The sequence below is a fragment of the Triturus cristatus genome, chromosome 10, assembly GCF_964204655.1.
Source record: "Triturus cristatus chromosome 10, aTriCri1.1, whole genome shotgun sequence".
NCBI classification, from domain to species: Eukaryota; Metazoa; Chordata; class Amphibia; order Caudata; family Salamandridae; genus Triturus; species Triturus cristatus.
This window is the reverse complement of record NC_140593.1, coordinates 845,458,550-845,479,100: the sequence shown is the minus strand read 5'-3', so window position 1 is coordinate 845,479,100 and position 20,551 is coordinate 845,458,550. Positions and strand designations below refer to the sequence as shown.

Here is a 20,551-nt window from a genome sequence, read left to right as displayed (position 1 = left end):
TACTGCCTACTCCCAGCTACCTCTCTGTCTTCCTTATGTAAATTAAAATTCGCAAGGGGGGACCAATGACAATCTGCTCCTCCCACATAACCAGGAAGCCCTGTTGAACATGTCTGCCTGTGTTGTTGCAGGGACAGTGCCTTCTCCGCCCAAAAGGTGGCAGGAGAGCCTCACAACAAAGATTGGATCAACTGCTTAATGAGAAACCAGCACAGCAGTTAGTGTGATGGAGTGCAAATTTAACGGAAGGTGTGCCTGAGGTGTCCCTTCCAGGAATACATGGAATTGTGATTGAGGGCCCAGCCTGATCGTTGGTGGATTTCTCGTCATATGTTACAGGTCCGTGCAAAGATTGTGGTGTGTGGGGAATGCACTGCAAAAAACAGGACGATTTAAGGGTGTAAAAGAGACCTGTTAGAAGTGGGATTTGAACCCACGCCTCCATGAGGAGACCAGAAGTCTCAGTTGCACTGAAGATCAAGCTCTCTTGAGTCTGGCACCTTAGACCACTCGGCCATCCTGACAGCCCTGGCTATGTACAGGTCTGACTCTTCTGTCTGCACTTGCCAATGTTTGCACTTACAGCGTTCGCAGCAATGTCACAGGTGTAAAGGCCCCACAATACAACATGGCATGATAAAAAAAAAAGCTAGGCACAAGAGCGACCACTGATGGATGCGGATTACTTTGTTTCGTCTTGGAAAAGTAAAGGAAGTTTCCCACGGCTCGCTGGGTTCATGGACCGCCTCTTCTTAAGCTTGCATTGAGATAATAAGGTTTTAGAGGGTGCACATAAAAGCAGCTCATGCACAGTGCTTCTGCTCGGTCTCGAACCGGGGACCTTACGCGTGTTAGGCGAACGTGATGACCACTACACTACAGAAACTAACTTGCTGTGTTTTACTGTTAGAGCAAGGTTCCTCTCAAGGATTCTCTCTACTTCTATTCTGCTGTATCAGCAGCCACTCAGAAAGCGAGGAGCAAGTGTGAAAACTGCAGAGATATCAGCCAACATGCTTGCAATTAGACGTATTAAAAATTTACTTATGCAGGCATCGACAGACAAATATCTGATGCCTAAATGCCAGCAAGTACAGCTTGGGAAAGCATCACCTGGGACACACACAGACTAAGCATGAAGGCAGAAAAAGCATGGATATCCGTTTTTCTTCTGAGGTTCAAAATAATTTGTGCAACAATGCGCCGAGTGTAATGAGAAATAGTAAGGCATTGTCAGTTTTGAGTAGGATTCGTATGTTTACCTCTAAAAAAGGGCTCGTCCGGGATTTGAACCCGGGACCTCTCGCACCCTAAGCGAGAATCATACCCCTAGACCAACGAGCCGAGGCACACAAGAGTCACCTTTTGCACCGGCTCCGGGGGTTATTGGCAGCGAGTTGGTGAATGATTCACCCAAAGCAAGCAACTGCACATGCTGCTCTCTTCTGCAATATGGTTGCTGTCTTTTCCATGGCCGTCATCGAACAAGAAATGAAAATACCTCCATCCTTCAGACATTTTGTTTGCTCTAGGTGTATGCTCTCGGTGAGGACAATAAAACAATTTCTGCTCTCATGCCTTGCTTTCATCAAGTAGGCCCACCCTTCAGTACAAAAGGACGTGCAAACGAATGGCACAAACTATCGTCACTTCTCTTTTTGAGCTGTCACTGATGCCCCTGGAGCACAGTACGTCACGCTGGTGAGGGATAGACAGCTTCCATTATCTCAGCTTTCCCATAAGTTGAGAGAGTAAATGCAAACAATAAGCTGCTGTTTCTGCCCGGTCTCGAACCAGGGACCTTTCGCGTGTAAAGCGAACGTGATAACCACTACACCACAGAAACAGATACTCTTGCAGCAATCTTCTTGGCATGTAGTGGGCTGGAAAGCACAGACCAAGGGCCAATGTCCATGAAGCTCAACGTTGGACCCTCCTTACCCGATCTCTTTCTTTGGAAGAAAGGAACGAGGACCACTTTTATTCCAAAAGGCGATTTTAAAACCATACCTGAAATCACACTAGAAAAACACTTTGAATTTAATGTTCCTACACTGATGGTCCACCCCAGAAAAGCAGTTGCAAAGAAGTCCGGCACTGAAATTCTATACGCCAAAAGTGGGAAACAGCGTGCAGGGAAAGGAACTTTCTCACCATACACGGCGTCTTATAGCATTGAAAAGAAGAAATGGTCCTATATAATAAGCAGCCTAAAAATAATTCCACAACATGGGCTCGTCCGGGATTTGAACCCGGGACCTCTCGCACCCGAAGCGAGAATCATACCCCTAGACCAACGAGCCTGGTTCCCCTGTTGGCAATTTGAACAATTTCTGATGCGTCTTTCAGAAACAAAGCAGTGCTATTTGGCTGCTCTCTCTCTATGTGAGCCACACAAAGTCATGTTTTCTGTCAAGGTGTTGTTTTTTTCACTCTTGCAAGGAAGGGATCAGCCGATATCCTAGCTGCCAGTGAGCAGAAAAAAGGCACTGATGAGAACTGCAGGCACTTTCTGGCACTTGTACTTCTCTGCAAGTCCTGGACCCTTGCCCCATTAATTTCCACCCCAGAAGCAAGGGAGGGCCTGCCAATTCTTGCTCCTAAGAAAGAGGCGTTTGATTCTTGGATTCAAACACGCTCACTCAGCGCTCAATGTCTCGATCAGGCGAGATTTATATGAGTGGCTCGCAGGACTGAAACACTCACCTGGGAGACCCAGGGTGGCTGAATTCCCAGAATGGCCATTGTTGGGCAAGTCACCTCCTTTCCTCCTGCCTCAATCTAGAATTGGCTGCAAATCACAAGATAGAGTTCAATGTCCGTGTGTACTGCCTACTCCCAGCTACCTCTCTGTCTTCCTTATGTAAATTAAAATTCGCAAGGGGGGACCAATGACAATCTGCTCCTCCCACATAACCAGGAAGCCCTGTTGAACATGTCTGCCTGTGTTGTTGCAGGGACAGTGCCTTCTCCGCCCAAAAGGTGGCAGGAGAGCCTCACAACAAAGATTGGATCAACTGCTTAATGAGAAACCAGCACAGCAGTTAGTGTGATGGAGTGCAAATTTAACGGAAGGTGTGCCTGAGGTGTCCCTTCCAGGAATACATGGAATTGTGATTGAGGGCCCAGCCTGATCGTTGGTGGATTTCTCGTCATATGTTACAGGTCCGTGCAAAGATTGTGGTGTGTGGGGAATGCACTGCAAAAAACAGGACGATTTAAGGGTGTAAAAGAGACCTGTCAGAAGTGGGATTTGAACCCACGCCTCCATGAGGAGACCAGAAGTCTCAGTTGCACTGAAGATCAAGCTCTCTTGAGTCTGGCACCTTAGACCACTCGGCCATCCTGACAGCCCTGGCTATGTACAGGTCTGACTCTTCTGTCTGCACTTGCCAATGTTTGCACTTACAGCGTTCGCAGCAATGTCACAGGTGTAAAGGCCCCACAATACAACATGGCATGATAAAAAAAAAAGCTAGGCACAAGAGCGACCACTGATGGATGCGGATTACTTTGTTTCGTCTTGGAAAAGTAAAGGAAGTTTCCCACGGCTCGCTGGGTTCATGGACCGCCTCTTCTTAAGCTTGCATTGAGATAATAAGGTTTTAGAGGGTGCACATAAAAGCAGCTCATGCACAGTGCTTCTGCTCGGTCTCGAACCGGGGACCTTACGCGTGTTAGGCGAACGTGATGACCACTACACTACAGAAACTAACTTGCTGTGTTTTACTGTTAGAGCAAGGTTCCTCTCAAGGATTCTCTCTACTTCTATTCTGCTGTATCAGCAGCCACTCAGAAAGCGAGGAGCAAGTGTGAAAACTGCAGAGATATCAGCCAACATGCTTGCAATTAGACGTATTAAAAATTTACTTATGCAGGCATCGACAGACAAATATCTGATGCCTAAATGCCAGCAAGTACAGCTTGGGAAAGCATCACCTGGGACACACACAGACTAAGCATGAAGGCAGAAAAAGCATGGATATCCGTTTTTCTTCTGAGGTTCAAAATAATTTGTGCAACAATGCGCCGAGTGTAATGAGAAATAGTAAGGCATTGTCAGTTTTGAGTAGGATTCGTATGTTTACCTCTAAAAAAGGGCTCGTCCGGGATTTGAACCCGGGACCTCTCGCACCCTAAGCGAGAATCATACCCCTAGACCAACGAGCCGAGGCACACAAGAGTCACCTTTTGCACCGGCTCCGGGGGTTATTGGCAGCGAGTTGGTGAATGATTCACCCAAAGCAAGCAACTGCACATGCTGCTCTCTTCTGCAATATGGTTGCTGTCTTTTCCATGGCCGTCATCGAACAAGAAATGAAAATACCTCCATCCTTCAGACATTTTGTTTGCTCTAGGTGTATGCTCTCGGTGAGGACAATAAAACAATTTCTGCTCTCATGCCTTGCTTTCATCAAGTAGGCCCACCCTTCAGTACAAAAGGACGTGCAAACGAATGGCGCAAACTATCGTCACTTCTCTTTTTGAGCTGTCACTGATGCCCCTGGAGCACAGTACGTCACGCTGGTGAGGGATAGACAGCTTCCATTATCTCAGCTTTCCTATAAGTTGAGAGAGTAAATGCAAACAATAAGCTGCTGTTTCTGCCCGGTCTCGAATCAGGGACCTTTCGCGTGTAAAGCGAACGTGATAACCACTACACCACAGAAACAGATACTCTTGCAGCAATCTTCTTGGCATGTAGTGGGCTGGAAAGCACAGACCAAGGGCCAATGTCAATGAAGCTCAATGTTGGACCCTCCTTACCCGATCTCTTTCTTTGGAAGAAAGGAACGAGGACCACTTTTATTCCAAAAGGTGATTTTAAAACCATACCTGAAATCACGCTAGAAAAACACTTTGAATTTAATGTTCCTACACTGATGGTCCACCCCAGCAAAGCAGTTGCAAAGAAGTCCGGCACTGAAATTCTATACGCCAAAAGTGGGAAACAGCGTGCAGGGAAAGGAACTTTCTCACCATACACGGCGTCTTATAGCATTGAAAAGAAGAAATGGTCCTATATAATAAGCAGCCTAAAAATAATTCCACAACATGGGCTCGTCCGGGATTTGAACCCGGGACCTCTCGCACCCGAAGCGAGAATCATACCCCTAGACCAACGAGCCTGATTCCCCTGTCAGCAATTTGAACAATTTCTGATGCGTCTTTCAGAAACAAAGCAGTGCTATTTGGCTGCTCTCTCTCTATGTGAGCCACACAAAGTCATGTTTTCTCTCAAGGTGTTGTTTTTTTCACTCTTGCAAAGAAGGGATCAGCCGATATCCTAGCTGCCAGTGAACAGAAAAAAGGCACTGATGAGAACTGCAGGCACTTTCTGGCACTTGTACTTCTCTGCAAGTCCTGGACCCTTGCCCCATAAACTTCCACCCCAGAAGCAAGGGAGGGCCTGCCAATTCTTGCTTCTAAGAAAGAAGCGTTTGATTCTTGGATTCAAACATGCTCACTCAGCGCTCAATGAGGCTCGATCAGGCGAGATTTATATGAGTGGCTCGCAGGACTGAAACACTCACCTGGGAGACCCAGGGTGGCTGAATTCCCAGAATGGCCATTGTTGGGCAAGTCACCTCCTTTCCTCCTGCCTCAATCTAGAATTGGCTGCAAATCACAAGATAGAGTTCAATGTCCGTGTGTACTGCCTACTCCCAGCTACCTCTCTGTCTTCCTTATGTAAATTAAAATTCGCAAGGGGGGACCAATGACAATCTGCTCCTCCCACATAACCAGGAAGCCCTGTTGAACATGTCTGCCTGTGTTGTTGCAGGGACAGTGCCTTCTCCGCCCAAAAGGTGGCAGGAGAGCCTCACAACAAAGATGGGATCAACTGCTTAATGAGAAACCAGCACAGCAGTTAGTGTGATGGAGTGCAAATTTAACGGAAGGTGTGCCTGAGGTGTCCCTTCCAGGAATACATGGAATTGTGATTGAGGGCCCAGCCTGATCGTTGGTGGATTTCTCGTCATATGTTACAGGTCCGTGCAAAGATTGTGGTGTGTGGGGAATGCACTGCAAAAAACAGGACGATTTAAGGGTGTAAAAGAGACCTGTCAGAAGTGGGATTTGAACCCACGCCTCCATGAGGAGACCAGAAGTCTCAGTTGCACTGAAGATCAAGCTCTCTTGAGTCTGGCGCCTTAGACCACTCGGCCATCCTGACAGCCCTGGCTATGTACAGGTCTGACTCTTCTGTCTGCACTTGCCAATGTTTGCACTTACAGCGTTCGCAGCAATGTCACAGGTGTAAAGGCCCCACAATACAACATGGCATGATAAAAAAAAAAGCTAGGCACAAGAGCGACCACTGATGGATGCGGATTACTTTGTTTCGTCTTGGAAAAGTAAAGGAAGTTTCCCACGGCTCGCTGGGTTCATGGACCGCCTCTTCTTAAGCTTGCATTGAGATAATAAGGTTTTAGAGGGTGCACATAAAAGCAGCTCATGCACAGTGTTTCTGCCCGGTCTCAAACCGGGGAACTTTCGCGTGTTAGGCGAACGTGATGACCACTACACTACAGAAACTAACTTGCTGTGTTTTACTGTTAGAGCAAGGTTCCTCTCAAGGATTCTCTCTACTTCTATTCTGCTGTATCAGCAGCCACTCAGAAAGCGAGGAGCAAGTGTGAAAACTGCAGAGATATCAGCCAACATGCTTGCAATTAGACGTATTAAAAATTTACTTATGCAGGCATCGACAGACAAATATCTGATGCCTAAATGCCAGCAAGTACAGCTTGGGAAAGCATCACCTGGGACACACACAGACTAAGCATGAAGGCAGAAAAAGCATGGATATCCGTTTTTCTTCTGAGGTTCAAAATAATTTGTGCAACAATGCGCCGAGTGTAATGAGAAATAGTCAGGCATTGTCAGTTTTGAGTAGGATTCGTATGTTTACCTCTAAAAAAGGGCTCGTCCGGGATTTGAACCCGGGACCTCTCGCACCCTAAGCGAGAATCATACCCCTAGACCAACGAGCCGAGGCACACAAGAGTCACCTTTTGCACCGGCTCCGGGGGTTATTGGCAGCGAGTTGGTGAATGATTCACCCAAAGCAAGCAACTGCACATGCTGCTCTCTTCTGCAATATGGTTGCTGTCTTTTCCATGGCCGTCATCGAACAAGAAATGAAAATACCTCCATCCTTCAGACATTTTGTTTGCTCTAGGTGTATGCTCTCGGTGAGGACAATAAAACAATTTCTGCTCTCATGCCTTGCTTTCATCAAGTAGGCCCACCCTTCAGTTCAAAAGGACGTGCAAACGAATGGCGCAAACTATCGTCACTTCTCTTTTTGAGCTGTCACTGATGCCGCTGGAGCACAGTACGTCACGCTGGTGAGGGATAGACAGCTTCCATTATCTCAGCTTTCCTATAAGTTGAGAGAGTAAATGCAAACAATAAGCTGCTGTTTCTGCCCGGTCTCGAACCAGGGACTTTTCGCGTGTAAAGCGAACATGATAACCACTACACCACAGAAACAGATACTCTTGCAGCAATCTTCTTGGCATGTAGTGGGCTGGAAAGCACAGACCAAGGGCCAATGTCCATGAAGCTCAACGTTGGACCCTCCTTACCCGATCTCTTTCTTTGGAAGAAAGGAACGAGGACCACTTTTATTCCAAAAGGCGATTTTAAAACCATACCTGAAATCACGCTAGAAAAACACTTTGAATTTAATGTTCCTACACTGATGGTCCACCCCAGAAAAGCAGTTGCAAAGAAGTCCGGCACTGAAATTCTATACGCCAAAAGTGGGAAACAGCGTGCAGGGAAAGGAACTTTCTCACCATACACGGCGTCCTATAGCATTGAAAAGAAGAAATGGTCCTATATAATAAGCAGCCTAAAAATAATTCCACAACATGGGCTCGTCCGGGATTTGAACCCGGGACCTCTCGCACCCGAAGCAAGAATCATACCCCTAGACCAACGAGCCTGATTCCCCTGTCAGCAATTTGAACAATTTCTGATGCGTCTTTCAGAAACAAAGCAGTGCTATTTGGCTGCTCTCTCTCTATGTGAGCCACACAAAGTCATGTTTTCTCTCAAGGTGTTGTTTTTTTCACTCTTGCAAGGAAGGGATCAGCCGATATCCTAGCTGCCAGTGAGCAGAAAAAAGGCACTGATGAGAACTGCAGGCACTTTCTGGCACTTGTACTTCTCTGCAAGTCCTGGACCCTTGCCCCATAAACTTCCACCCCAGAAGCAAGGGAGGGCCTGCCAATTCTTGCTTCTAAGAAAGAAGCGTTTGATTCTTGGATTCAAACATGCTCACTCAGCACTCAATGAGGCTCGATCAGGCGAGATTTATATGAGTGGCTCGCAGGACTGAAACACTCACCTGGGAGACCCAGGGTGGCTGAATTCCCAGAATGGCCATTGTTGGGCAAGTCACCTCCTTTCCTCCTGCCTCAATCTAGAATTGGCTGCAAATCACAAGATAGAGTTCAATGTCCGTGTGTACTGCCTACTCCCAGCTACCTCTCTGTCTTCCTTATGTAAATTAAAATTCGCAAGGGGGGACCAATGACAATCTGCTCCTCCCACATAACCAGGAAGCCCTGTTGAACATGTCTGCCTGTGTTGTTGCAGGGACAGTGCCTTCTCCGCCCAAAAGGTGGCAGGAGAGCCTCACAACAAAGATGGGATCAACTGCTTAATGAGAAACCAGCACAGCAGTTAGTGTGATGGAGTGCAAATTTAACGGAAGGTGTGCCTGAGGTGTCCCTTCCAGGAATACATGGAATTGTGATTGAGGGCCCAGCCTGATCGTTGGTGGATTTCTCGTCATATGTTACAGGTCCGTGCAAAGATTGTGGTGTGTGGGGAATGCACTGCAAAAAACAGGACGATTTAAGGGTGTAAAAGAGACCTGTCAGAAGTGGGATTTGAACCCACGCCTCCATGAGGAGACCAGAAGTCTCAGTTGCACTGAAGATCAAGCTCTCTTGAGTCTGGCGCCTTAGACCACTCGGCCATCCTGACAGCCCTGGCTATGTACAGGTCTGACTCTTCTGTCTGCACTTGCCAATGTTTGCACTTACAGCGTTCGCAGCAATGTCACAGGTGTAAAGGCCCCACAAGACAACATGGCATGATAAAAAAAAAAGCTAGGCACAAGAGCGACCACTGATGGATGCGGATTACTTTGTTTCGTCTTGGAAAAGTAAAGGAAGTTTCCCACGGCTCGCTGGGTTCATGGACCGCCTCTTCTTAAGCTTGCATTGAGATAATAAGGTTTTAGAGGGTGCACATAAAAGCAGCTCATGCACAGTGTTTCTGCCCGGTCTCGAAACGGGGACCTTTCGCGTGTTAGGCGAACGTGATGACCACTACACTACAGAAACTAACTTGCTGTGATTTACTGTTAGAGCAAGGTTCCTCTCAAGGATTCTCTCTACTTCTATTCTGCTGTATCAGCAGCCACTCAGAAAGCGAGGAGCAAGTGTGAAAACTGCAGAGATATCAGCCAACATGCTTGCAATTAGACGTATTAAAAATTTACTTATGCAGGCATCGACAGACAAATATCTGATGCCTAAATGCCAGCAAGTACAGCTTGGGAAAGCATCACCTGGGACACACACAGACTAAGCATGAAGGCAGAAAAAGCATGGATATCCGTTTTTCTTCTGAGGTTCAAAATAATTTGTGCAACAATGCGCCGAGTGTAATGAGAAATAGTAAGGCATTGTCAGTTTTGAGTAGGATTCGTATGTTTACCTCTAAAAAAGGGCTCGTCCGGGATTTGAACCCGGGACCTCTCGCACCCTAAGCGAGAATCATACCCCTAGACCAACGAGCCGAGGCACACAAGAGTCACCTTTTGCACCGGCTCCGGGGGTTATTGGCAGCGAGTTGGTGAATGATTCACCCAAAGCAAGCAACTGCACATGCTGCTCTCTTCTGCAATATGGTTGCTGTCTTTTCCATGGCCGTCATCGAACAAGAAATGAAAATACCTCCATCCTTCAGACATTTTGTTTGCTCTAGGTGTATGCTCTCGGTGAGGACAATAAAACAATTTCTGCTCTCATGCCTTGCTTTCATCAAGTAGGCCCACCCTTCAGTACAAAAGGACGTGCAAACGAATGGCGCAAACTATCGTCACTTCTCTTTTTGAGCTGTCACTGATGCCCCTGGAGCACAGTACGTCACGCTGGTGAGGGATAGACAGCTTCCATTATCTCAGCTTTCCTATAAGTTGAGAGAGTAAATGCAAACAATAAGCTGCTGTTTCTGCCCGGTCTCGAATCAGGGACCTTTCGCGTGTAAAGCGAACGTGATAACCACTACACCACAGAAACAGATACTCTTGCAGCAATCTTCTTGGCATGTAGTGGGCTGGAAAGCACAGACCAAGGGCCAATGTCCATGAAGCTCAACGTTGGACCCTCCTTACCCGATCTCTTTCTTTGGAAGAAAGGAACGAGGACCACTTTTATTCCAAAAGGCGATTTTAAAACCATACCTGAAATCACGCTAGAAAAACACTTTGAATTTAATGTTCCTACACTGATGGTCCACCCCAGAAAAGCAGTTGCAAAGAAGTCCGGCACTGAAATTCTATACGCCAAAAGTGGGAAACAGCGTGCAGGGAAAGGAACTTTCTCACCATACACGGCGTCTTATAGCATTGAAAAGAAGAAATGGTCCTATATAATAAGCAGCCTAAAAATAATTCCACAACATGGGCTCGTCCGGGATTTGAACCCGGGACCTCTCGCACCCGAAGCGAGAATCATACCCCTAGACCAACGAGCCTGATTCCCCTGTCAGCAATTTGAACAATTTCTGATGCGTCTTTCAGAAACAAAGCAGTGCTATTTGGCTGCTCTCTCTCTATGTGAGCCACACAAAGTCATGTTTTCTCTCAAGGTGTTGATTTTTTCACTCTTGCAAAGAAGGGAACAGCCGATATCCTAGCTGCCAGTGAGCAGAAAAAAGGCACTGATGAGAACTGCAGGCACTTTCTGGCACTTGTACTTCTCTGCAAGTCCTGGACCCTTGCCCCATAAACTTCCACCCCAGAAGCAAGGGAGGGCCTGCCAATTCTTGCTTCTAAGAAAGAAGCGTTTGATTCTTGGATTCAAACATGCTCACTCAGCGCTCAATGAGGCTCGATCAGGCGAGATTTATATGAGTGGCTCGCAGGACTGAAACACTCACCTGGGAGACCCAGGGTGGCTGAATTCCCAGAATGGCCATTGTTGGGCAAGTCACCTCCTTTCCTCCTGCCTCAATCTAGAATTGGCTGCAAATCACAAGATAGAGTTCAATGTCCGTGTGTACTGCCTACTCCCAGCTACCTCTCTGTCTTCCTTATGTAAATTAAAATTCGCAAGGGGGGACCAATGACAATCTGCTCCTCCCACATAACCAGGAAGCCCTGTTGAACATGTCTGCCTGTGTTGTTGCAGGGACAGTGCCTTCTCCGCCCAAAAGGTGGCAGGAGAGCCTCACAACAAAGATGGGATCAACTGCTTAATGAGAAACCAGCACAGCAGTTAGTGTGATGGAGTGCAAATTTAACGGAAGGTGTGCCTGAGGTGTCCCTTCCAGGAATACATGGAATTGTGATTGAGGGCCCAGCCTGATCGTTGGTGGATTTCTCGTCATATGTTACAGGTCCCTGCAAAGATTGTGGTGTGTGGGGAATGCACTGCAAAAAACAGGACGATTTAAGGGTGTAAAAGAGACCTGTCAGAAGTGGGATTTGAACCCACGCCTCCATGAGGAGACCAGAAGTCTCAGTTGCACTGAAGATCAAGCTCTCTTGAGTCTGGCGCCTTAGACCACTCGGCCATCCTGACAGCCCTGGCTATGTACCGGTCTGACTCTTCTGTCTGCACTTGCCAATGTTTGCACTTACAGCGTTCGCAGCAATGTCACAGGTGTAAAGGCCCCACAATACAACATGGCATGATAAAAAAAAAAGCTAGGCACAAGAGCGACCACTGATGGATGAGGATTACTTTGTTTCGTCTTGGAAAAGTAAAGGAAGTTTCCCACGGCTCGCTGGGTTCATGGACCGCCTCTTCTTAAGCTTGCATTGAGATAATAAGGTTTTAGAGGGTGCACATAAAAGCAGCTCATGCACAGTGTTTCTGCCCGGTCTCGAACCGGGGACCTTTCGCGTGTTAGGCGAACGTGATGACCACTACACTACAGAAACTAACTTGCTGTGTTTTACTGTTAGAGCAAGGTTCCTCTCAAGGATTCTCTCTACTTCTATTCTGCTGTATCAGCAGCCACTCAGAAAGCGAGGAGCAAGTGTGAAAACTGCAGAGATATCAGCCAACATGCTTGCAATTAGACGTATTAAAAATTTACTTATGCAGGCATCGACAGACAAATATCTGATGCCTAAATGCCAGCAAGTACAGCTTGGGAAAGCATCACCTGGGACACACACAGACTAAGCATGAAGGCAGAAAAAGCATGGATATCCGTTTTTCTTCTGAGGTTCAAAATAATTTGTGCAACAATGCGCCGAGTGTAATGAGAAATAGTCAGGCATTGTCAGTTTTGAGTAGGATTCGTATGTTTACCTCTAAAAAAGGGCTCGTCCGGGATTTGAACCTGGGACCTCTCGCACCCTAAGCGAGAATCATACCCCTAGACCAACGAGCCGAGGCACACAAGAGTCACCTTTTGCACCGGCTCCGGGGGTTATTGGCAGCGAGTTGGTGAATGATTCACCCAAAGCAAGCAACTGCACATGCTGCTCTCTTCTGCAATATGGTTGCTGTCTTTTCCATGGCCGTCATCGAACAAGAAATGAAAATACCTCCATCCTTCAGACATTTTGTTTGCTCTAGGTGTATGCTCTCGGTGAGGACAATAAAACAATTTCTGCTCTCATGCCTTGCATTCATCAAGTAGGCCCACCCTTCAGTACAAAAGGACGTGCAAACGAATGGCGCAAACTATCGTCACTTCTCTTTTTGAGCTGTCACTGATGCCCCTGGAGCACAGTACGTCACGCTGGTGAGGGATAGACAGCTTCCATTATCTCAGCTTTCCCATAAGTTGAGAGAGTAAATGCAAACAATAAGCTGCTGTTTCTGCCCAGTCTCGAACCAGGGACCTTTCGCGTGTAAAGCGAACGTGATAACCACTACACCACAGAAACAGATACTCTTGCAGCAATCTTCTTGGCATTTAGTGGGCTGGAAAGCACAGACCAAGGGCCAATGTCCATGAAGCTCAACGTTGGACCCTCCTTACCCGATCTCTTTCTTTGGAAGAAAGGAACGAGGACCACTTTTATTCCAAAAGGCGATTTTAAAACCATACCTGAAATCACACTAGAAAAACACTTTGAATTTAATGTTCCTACACTGATGGTCCACCCCAGAAAAGCAGTTGCAAAGAAGTCCGGCACTGAAATTCTATACGCCAAAAGTGGGAAACAGCGTGCAGGGAAAGGAACTTTCTCACCATACACGGCGTCTTATAGCATTGAAAAGAAGAAATGGTCCTATATAATAAGCAGCCTAAAAATAATTCCACAACATGGGCTCGTCCGGGATTTGAACCCGGGACCTCTCGCACCCGAAGCGAGAATCATACCCCTAGACCAACGAGCCTGATTCCCCTGTCAGCAATTTGAACAATTTCTGATGCGTCTTTCAGAAACAAAGCAGTGCTATTTGGCTGCTCTCTCTCTATGTGAGCCACACAAAGTCATGTTTTCTCTCAAGGTGTTGTTTTTTTCACTCTTGCAAGGAAGGGATCAGCCGATATCCTAGCTGCCAGTGAGCAGAAAAAAGGCACTGATGAGAACTGCAGGCACTTTCTGGCACTTGTACTTCTCTGCAAGTCCTGGACCCTTGCCCCATAAACTTCCACCCCAGAAGCAAGGGAGGGCCTGCCAATTCTTGCTTCTAAGAAAGAAGCGTTTGATTCTTGGATTCAAACATGCTCACTCAGCGCTCAATGAGGCTCGATCAGGCGAGATTTATATGAGTGGCTCGCAGGACTGAAACACTCACCTGGGAGACCCAGGGTGGCTGAATTCCCAGAATGGCCATTGTTGGGCAAGTCACCTCCTTTCCTCCTGCCTCAATCTAGAATTGGCTGCAAATCACAAGATAGAGTTCAATGTCCGTGTGTACTGCCTACTCCCAGCTACCTCTCTGTCTTCCTTATGTAAATTAAAATTCGCAAGGGGGGACCAATGACAATCTGCTCCTCCCACATAACCAGGAAGCCCTGTTGAACATGTCTGCCTGTGTTGTTGCAGGGACAGTGCCTTCTCCGCCCAAAAGGTGGCAGGAGAGCCTCACAACAAAGATGGGATCAACTGCTTAATGAGAAACCAGCACAGCAGTTAGTGTGATGGAGTGCAAATTTAACGGAAGGTGTGCCTGAGGTGTCCCTTCCAGGAATACATGGAATTGTGATTGAGGGCCCAGCCTGATCGTTGGTGGATTTCTCGTCATATGTTACAGGTCCGTGCAAAGATTGTGGTGTGTGGGGAATGCACTGCAAAAAACAGGACGATTTAAGGGTGTAAAAGAGACCTGTCAGAAGTGGGATTTGAACCCACGCCTCCATGAGGAGACCAGAAGTCTCAGTTGCACTGAAGATCAAGCTCTCTTGAGTCTGGCGCCTTAGACCACTCGGCCATCCTGACAGCCCTGGCTATGTACCGGTCTGACTCTTCTGTCTGCACTTGCCAATGTTTGCACTTACAGCGTTCGCAGCAATGTCACAGGTGTAAAGGCCCCACAATACAACATGGCATGATAAAAAAAAAAGCTAGGCACAAGAGCGACCACTGATGGATGCGGATTACTTTGTTTCGTCTTGGAAAAGTAAAGGAAGTTTCCCACGGCTCGCTGGGTTCATGGACCGCCTCTTCTTAAGCTTGCATTGAGATAATAAGGTTTTAGAGGGTGCACATAAAAGCAGCTCATGCACAGTGTTTCTGCCCGGTCTCGAACCGGGGACCTTTCGCGTGTTAGGCAAACGTGATGACCACTACACTACAGAAACTAACTTGCTGTGTTTTACTGTTAGAGCAAGGTTCCTCTCAAGGATTCTCTCTACTTCTATTCTGCTGTATCAGCAGCCACTCAGAAAGCGAGGAGCAAGTGTGAAAACTGCAGAGATATCAGCCAACATGCTTGCAATTAGACGTATTAAAAATTTACTTATGCAGGCATCGACAGACAAATATCTGATGCCTAAATGCCAGCAAGTACAGCTTGGGAAAGCATCACCTGGGACACACACAGACTAAGCATGAAGGCAGAAAAAGCATGGATATCCGTTTTTCTTCTGAGGTTCAAAATAATTTGTGCAACAATGCGCCGAGTGTAATGAGAAATAGTCAGGCATTGTCAGTTTTGAGTAGGATTCGTATGTTTACCTCTAAAAAAGGGCTCGTCCGGGATTTGAACCCGGGACCTCTCGCACCCTAAGCGAGAATCATACCCCTAGACCAACGAGCCGAGGCACACAAGAGTCACCTTTTGCACCGGCTCCGGGGGTTATTGGCAGCGAGTTGGTGAATGATTCACCCAAAGCAAGCAACTGCACATGCTGCTCTCTTCTGCAATATGGTTGCTGTCTTTTCCATGGCCGTCATCGAACAAGAAATGAAAATACCTCCATCCTTCAGACATTTTGTTTGCTCTAGGTGTATGCTCTCGGTGAGGACAATAAAACAATTTCTGCTCTCATGCCTTGCATTCATCAAGTAGGCCCAACCTTCAGTACAAAAGGACGTGCAAACGAATGGCGCAAACTATCGTCACTTCTCTTTTTGAGCTGTCACTGATGCCCCTGGAGCACAGTACGTCACGCTGGTGAGGGATAGACAGCTTCCATTATCTCAGCTTTCCCATAAGTTGAGAGAGTAAATGCAAACAATAAGCTGCTGTTTCTGCCCAGTCTCGAACCAGGGACCTTTCGCGTGTAAAGCGAACGTGATAACCACTACACCACAGAAACAGATACTCTTGCAGCAATCTTCTTGGCATGTAGTGGGCTGGAAAGCACAGACCAAGGGCCAATGTCCATGAAGCTCAACGTTGGACCCTCCTTACCCGATCTCTTTCTTTGGAAGAAAGGAACGAGGACCACTTTTATTCCAAAAGGCGATTTTAAAACCATACCTGAAATCACACTAGAAAAACACTTTGAATTTAATGTTCCTACACTGATGGTCCACCCCAGAAAAGCAGTTGCAAAGAAGTCCGGCACTGAAATTCTATACGCCAAAAGTGGGAAACAGCGTGCAGGGAAAGGAACTTTCTCACCATACACGGCGTCTTATAGCATTGAAAAGAAGAAATGGTCCTATATAATAAGCAGCCTAAAAATAATTCCACAACATGGGCTCGTCCGGGATTTGAACCCGGGACCTCTCGCACCCGAAGCGAGAATCATACCCCTAGACCAACGAGCCTGGTTCCCCTGTCGGCAATTTGAACAATTTCTGATGCGTCTTTCAGAAACAAAGCAGTGCTATTTGGCTGCTCTCTCTCTATGTGAGCCACACAAAGTCATGTTTTCTCTCAAGGTGTTGTTTTTTTCACTCTTGCAAGGAAGGGATCAGCCGATATCCTAGCTGCCAGTGAGCAGAAAAAAGGCACTGATGAGAACTGCAGGCACTTTCTGGCACTTGTACTTCTCTGCAAGTCCTGGACCCTTGCCCCATAAACTTCCACCCCAGAAGCAAGGGAGGGCCTGCCAATTCTTGCTTCTAAGAAAGAAGCGTTTGATTCTTGGATTCAAACATGCTCACTCAGCGCTCAATGAGGCTCGATCAGGCGAGATTTATATGAGTGGCTCGCAGGACTGAAACACTCACCTGGGAGACCCAGGGTGGCTGAATTCCCAGAATGGCCATTGTTGGGCAAGTCACCTCCTTTCCTCCTGCCTCAATCTAGAATTGGCTGCAAATCACAAGATAGAGTTCAATGTCCGTGTGTACTGCCTACTCCCAGCTACCTCTCTGTCTTCCTTATGTAAATTAAAATTCGCAAGGGGGGACCAATGACAATCTGCTCCTCCCACATAACCAGGAAGCCCTGTTGAACATGTCTGCCTGTGTTGTTGCAGGGACAGTGCCTTCTCCGCCCAAAAGGTGGCAGGAGAGCCTCACAACAAAGATGGGATCAACTGCTTAATGAGAAACCAGCACAGCAGTTAGTGTGATGGAGTGCAAATTTAACGGAAGGTGTGCCTGAGGTGTCCCTTCCAGGAATACATGGAATTGTGATTGAGGGCCCAGCCTGATCGTTGGTGGATTTCTCGTCATATGTTACAGGTCCGTGCAAAGATTGTGGTGTGTGGGGAATGCACTGCAAAAAACAGGACGATTTAAGGGTGTAAAAGAGACCTGTCAGAAGTGGGATTTGAACCCACGCCTCCATGAGGAGACCAGAAGTCTCAGTTGCACTGAAGATCAAGCTCTCTTGAGTCTGGCGCCTTAGACCACTCGGCCATCCTGACAGCCCTGGCTATGTACCGGTCTGACTCTTCTGTCTGCACTTGCCAATGTTTGCACTTACAGCGTTCGCAGCAATGTCACAGGTGTAAAGGCCCCACAATACAACATGGCATGATAAAAAAAAAAGCTAGGCACAAGAGCGACCACTGATGGATGCGGATTACTTTGTTTCGTCTTGGAAAAGTAAAGGAAGTTTCCCACGGCTCGCTGGGTTCATGGACCGCCTCTTCTTAAGCTTGCATTGAGATAATAAGGTTTTAGAGGGTGCACATAAAAGCAGCTCATGCACAGTGTTTCTGCCCGGTCTCGAACCGGGGACCTTTCGCGTGTTAGGCGAACGTGATGACCACTACACTACAGAAACTAACTTGCTGTGTTTTACTGTTAGAGCAAGGTTCCTCTCAAGGATTCTCTCTACTTCTATTCTGCTGTATCAGCAGCCACTCAGAAAGCGAGGAGCAAGTGTGAAAACTGCAGAGATATCAGCCAACATGCTTGCAATTAGACGTATTAAAAATTTACTTATGCAGGCATCGACAGACAAATATCTGATGCCTAAATGCCAGCAAGTACAGCTTGGGAAAGCATCACCTGGGACACACACAGACTAAGCATGAAGGCAGAAAAAGCATGGATATCCGTTTTTCTTCTGAGGTTCAAAATAATTTGTGCAACAATGCGCCGAGTGTAATGAGAAATAGTCAGGCATTGTCAGTTTTGAGTAGGATTCGTATGTTTACCTCTAAAAAAAGGGCTCGTCCGGGATTTGAACCCGGGACCTCTCGCACCCTAAGCGAGAATCATACCCCTAGACCAACGAGCCGAGGCACACAAGAGTCACCTTTTGCACCGGCTCCGGGGGTTATTGGCAGCGAGTTGGTGAATGATTCACCCAAAGCAAGCAACTGCACATGCTGCTCTCTTCTGCAATATGGTTGCTGTCTTTTCCATGGCCGTCATCGAACAAGAAATGAAAATACCTCCATCCTTCAGACATTTTGTTTGCTCTAGGTGTATGCTCTCGGTGAGGACAATAAAACAATTTCTGCTCTCATGCCTTGCATTCATCAAGTAGGCCCACCCTTCAGTACAAAAGGACGTGCAAACGAATGGCGCAAACTATCGTCACTTCTCTTTTTGAGCTGTCACTGATGCCCCTGGAGCACAGTACGTCACGCTGGTGAGGGATAGACAGCTTCCATTATCTCAGCTTTCCCATAAGTTGAGAGAGTAAATGCAAACAATAAGCTGCTGTTTCTGCCCAGTCTCGAACCAGGGACCTTTCGCGTGTAAAGCGAACGTGATAACCACTACACCACAGAAACAGATACTCTTGCAGCAATCTTCTTGGCATGTAGTGGGCTGGAAAGCACAGACCAAGGGCCAATGTCCATGAAGCTCAACGTTGGACCCTCCTTACCCGATCTCTTTCTTTGGAAGAAAGGAACGAGGACCACTTTTATTCCAAAAGGCGATTTTAAAACCATACCTGAAATCACACTAGAAAAACACTTTGAATTTAATGTTCCTACACTGATGGTCCACCCCAGAAAAGCAGTTGCAAAGAAGTCCGGCACTGAAATTCTATACGCCAAAAGTGGGAAACAGCGTGCAGGGAAAGGAACTTTCTCACCATACACGGCGTCTTATAGCATTGAAAAGAAGAAATGGTCCTATATAATAAGCAGCCTAAAAATAATTCCACAACATGGGCTCGTCCGGGATTTGAACCCGGGACCTCTCGCACCCGAAGCGAGAATCATACCCCTAGACCAACGAGCCTGGTTCCCCTGTTGGCAATTTGAACAATTTCTGATGCGTCTTTCAGAAACAAAGCAGTGCTATTTGGCTGCTCTCTCTCTATGTGAGCCACACAAAGTCATGTTTTCTCTCAAGGTGTTGTTTTTTTCACTCTTGCAAGGAAGGGATCAGCCGATATCCTAGCTGCCAGTGAGCAGAAAAAAGGCACTGATGAGAACTGCAGGCACTTTCTGGCACTTGTACTTCTCTGCAAGTCCTGGACCCTTGCCCCATAAACTTCCACCCCAGAAGCAAGGGAGGGCCTGCCAATTCTTGCTTCTAAGAAAGAAGCGTTTGATTCTTGGATTCAAACATGCTCACTCAGCGCTCAATGAGGCTCGATCAGGCGAGATTTATATGAGTGGCTCGCAGGACTGAAACACTCACCTGGGAGACCCAGGGTGGCTGAATTCCCAGAATGGCCATTGTTGGGCAAGTCACCTCCTTTCCTCCTGCCTCAATCTAGAATTGGCTGCAAATCACAAGATAGAGTTCAATGTCCGTGTGTACTGCCTACTCCCAGCTACCTCTCTGTCTTCCTTATGTAAATTAAAATTCGCAAGGGGGGACCAATGACAATCTGCTCCTCCCACATAACCAGGAAGCCCTGTTGAACATGTCTGCCTGTGTTGTTGCAGGGACAGTGCCTTCTCCGCCCAAAAGGTGGCAGGAGAGCCTCACAACAAAGATGGGATCAACTGCTTAATGAGAAACCAGCACAGCAGTTAGTGTGATGGAGTGCAAATTTAACGGAAGGTGTGCCTGAGGTGTCCCTTCCAGGAATACATGGAATTGTGATTGAGGGCCCAGCCTGATCGTTGGTGGATTTCTCGTCATATGTTACAGGTCCGTGCAAAGATTGTGGTGTGTGGGGAATGCACTGCAAAAAACAGGACGATTTAAGGGTGTAAAAGAGACCTGTCAGAAGTGGGATTTGAACCCACGCCTCCATGAGGAGACCAGAAGTCTCAGTTGCACTGAAGATCAAGCTCTCTTGAGTCTGGCGCCTTAGACCACTCGGCCATCCTGACAGCCATGGCTATGTACCGGTCTGACTCTTCTGTCTGCACTTGCCAATGTTTGCACTTACAGCGTTCGCAGCAATGTCACAGGTGTAAAGGCCCCACAATACAACATGGCATGATAAAAAAAAAAGCTAGGCACAAGAGCGACCACTGATGGATGCGGATTACTTTGTTTCGTCTTGGAAAAGTAAAGGAAGTTTCCCACGGCTCGCTGGGTTCATGGACCGCCTCTTCTTAA

The 20,551-nt window shown here is 47.1% G+C and overlaps 23 non-coding genes across 23 annotated transcripts; all 23 read right to left on the bottom strand.

The window, feature by feature from the left end:
* Positions 1-1,272: 1,272 nt before the first annotated feature.
* TRNAP-AGG (transfer RNA proline (anticodon AGG)) lies at positions 1,273-1,344 on the bottom strand. Its single transcript has one exon. It is a non-coding gene; the product is annotated as a tRNA-Pro (tRNA).
* Positions 1,345-1,773: 429 nt separating this feature from the next.
* TRNAV-UAC (transfer RNA valine (anticodon UAC)) lies at positions 1,774-1,846 on the bottom strand. Its single transcript has one exon. It is a non-coding gene; the product is annotated as a tRNA-Val (tRNA).
* Positions 1,847-2,231: 385 nt separating this feature from the next.
* TRNAP-CGG (transfer RNA proline (anticodon CGG)) lies at positions 2,232-2,303 on the bottom strand. The gene has a single exon. It is a non-coding gene; the product is annotated as a tRNA-Pro (tRNA).
* Positions 2,304-4,098: 1,795 nt separating this feature from the next.
* TRNAP-AGG (transfer RNA proline (anticodon AGG)) lies at positions 4,099-4,170 on the bottom strand. The gene has a single exon. It is a non-coding gene; the product is annotated as a tRNA-Pro (tRNA).
* Positions 4,171-5,057: 887 nt separating this feature from the next.
* Positions 5,058-5,129, bottom strand: TRNAP-CGG (transfer RNA proline (anticodon CGG)). The gene has a single exon. It is a non-coding gene; the product is annotated as a tRNA-Pro (tRNA).
* A 937-nt stretch (positions 5,130-6,066) lies between these two features.
* Positions 6,067-6,178, bottom strand: TRNAL-CAA (transfer RNA leucine (anticodon CAA)). The gene is made up of 2 exons: positions 6,141-6,178; positions 6,067-6,112 (listed from the first exon to the last, which is right to left on the bottom strand). It is a non-coding gene; the product is annotated as a tRNA-Leu (tRNA).
* A 748-nt stretch (positions 6,179-6,926) lies between these two features.
* On the bottom strand, positions 6,927-6,998 carry TRNAP-AGG (transfer RNA proline (anticodon AGG)). Its single transcript has one exon. It is a non-coding gene; the product is annotated as a tRNA-Pro (tRNA).
* Positions 6,999-7,885: 887 nt separating this feature from the next.
* On the bottom strand, positions 7,886-7,957 carry TRNAP-CGG (transfer RNA proline (anticodon CGG)). The gene has a single exon. It is a non-coding gene; the product is annotated as a tRNA-Pro (tRNA).
* A 937-nt stretch (positions 7,958-8,894) lies between these two features.
* On the bottom strand, positions 8,895-9,006 carry TRNAL-CAA (transfer RNA leucine (anticodon CAA)). The gene is made up of 2 exons: positions 8,969-9,006; positions 8,895-8,940 (listed from the first exon to the last, which is right to left on the bottom strand). It is a non-coding gene; the product is annotated as a tRNA-Leu (tRNA).
* A 748-nt stretch (positions 9,007-9,754) lies between these two features.
* Positions 9,755-9,826, bottom strand: TRNAP-AGG (transfer RNA proline (anticodon AGG)). The gene has a single exon. It is a non-coding gene; the product is annotated as a tRNA-Pro (tRNA).
* An 887-nt stretch (positions 9,827-10,713) lies between these two features.
* On the bottom strand, positions 10,714-10,785 carry TRNAP-CGG (transfer RNA proline (anticodon CGG)). Its single transcript has one exon. It is a non-coding gene; the product is annotated as a tRNA-Pro (tRNA).
* Positions 10,786-11,722: 937 nt separating this feature from the next.
* Positions 11,723-11,834, bottom strand: TRNAL-CAA (transfer RNA leucine (anticodon CAA)). Its single transcript has 2 exons — positions 11,797-11,834; positions 11,723-11,768 (listed from the first exon to the last, which is right to left on the bottom strand). It is a non-coding gene; the product is annotated as a tRNA-Leu (tRNA).
* Positions 11,835-12,123: 289 nt separating this feature from the next.
* On the bottom strand, positions 12,124-12,196 carry TRNAV-AAC (transfer RNA valine (anticodon AAC)). The gene has a single exon. It is a non-coding gene; the product is annotated as a tRNA-Val (tRNA).
* Positions 12,197-13,541: 1,345 nt separating this feature from the next.
* TRNAP-CGG (transfer RNA proline (anticodon CGG)) lies at positions 13,542-13,613 on the bottom strand. Its single transcript has one exon. It is a non-coding gene; the product is annotated as a tRNA-Pro (tRNA).
* Positions 13,614-14,550: 937 nt separating this feature from the next.
* Positions 14,551-14,662, bottom strand: TRNAL-CAA (transfer RNA leucine (anticodon CAA)). The gene is made up of 2 exons: positions 14,625-14,662; positions 14,551-14,596 (listed from the first exon to the last, which is right to left on the bottom strand). It is a non-coding gene; the product is annotated as a tRNA-Leu (tRNA).
* Positions 14,663-14,951: 289 nt separating this feature from the next.
* TRNAV-AAC (transfer RNA valine (anticodon AAC)) lies at positions 14,952-15,024 on the bottom strand. Its single transcript has one exon. It is a non-coding gene; the product is annotated as a tRNA-Val (tRNA).
* A 386-nt stretch (positions 15,025-15,410) lies between these two features.
* TRNAP-AGG (transfer RNA proline (anticodon AGG)) lies at positions 15,411-15,482 on the bottom strand. Its single transcript has one exon. It is a non-coding gene; the product is annotated as a tRNA-Pro (tRNA).
* Positions 15,483-16,369: 887 nt separating this feature from the next.
* On the bottom strand, positions 16,370-16,441 carry TRNAP-CGG (transfer RNA proline (anticodon CGG)). Its single transcript has one exon. It is a non-coding gene; the product is annotated as a tRNA-Pro (tRNA).
* Positions 16,442-17,378: 937 nt separating this feature from the next.
* Positions 17,379-17,490, bottom strand: TRNAL-CAA (transfer RNA leucine (anticodon CAA)). Its single transcript has 2 exons — positions 17,453-17,490; positions 17,379-17,424 (listed from the first exon to the last, which is right to left on the bottom strand). It is a non-coding gene; the product is annotated as a tRNA-Leu (tRNA).
* Positions 17,491-17,779: 289 nt separating this feature from the next.
* On the bottom strand, positions 17,780-17,852 carry TRNAV-AAC (transfer RNA valine (anticodon AAC)). Its single transcript has one exon. It is a non-coding gene; the product is annotated as a tRNA-Val (tRNA).
* A 387-nt stretch (positions 17,853-18,239) lies between these two features.
* TRNAP-AGG (transfer RNA proline (anticodon AGG)) lies at positions 18,240-18,311 on the bottom strand. Its single transcript has one exon. It is a non-coding gene; the product is annotated as a tRNA-Pro (tRNA).
* Positions 18,312-19,198: 887 nt separating this feature from the next.
* Positions 19,199-19,270, bottom strand: TRNAP-CGG (transfer RNA proline (anticodon CGG)). The gene has a single exon. It is a non-coding gene; the product is annotated as a tRNA-Pro (tRNA).
* A 937-nt stretch (positions 19,271-20,207) lies between these two features.
* TRNAL-CAA (transfer RNA leucine (anticodon CAA)) lies at positions 20,208-20,319 on the bottom strand. Its single transcript has 2 exons — positions 20,282-20,319; positions 20,208-20,253 (listed from the first exon to the last, which is right to left on the bottom strand). It is a non-coding gene; the product is annotated as a tRNA-Leu (tRNA).
* Positions 20,320-20,551: the final 232 nt, after the last annotated feature.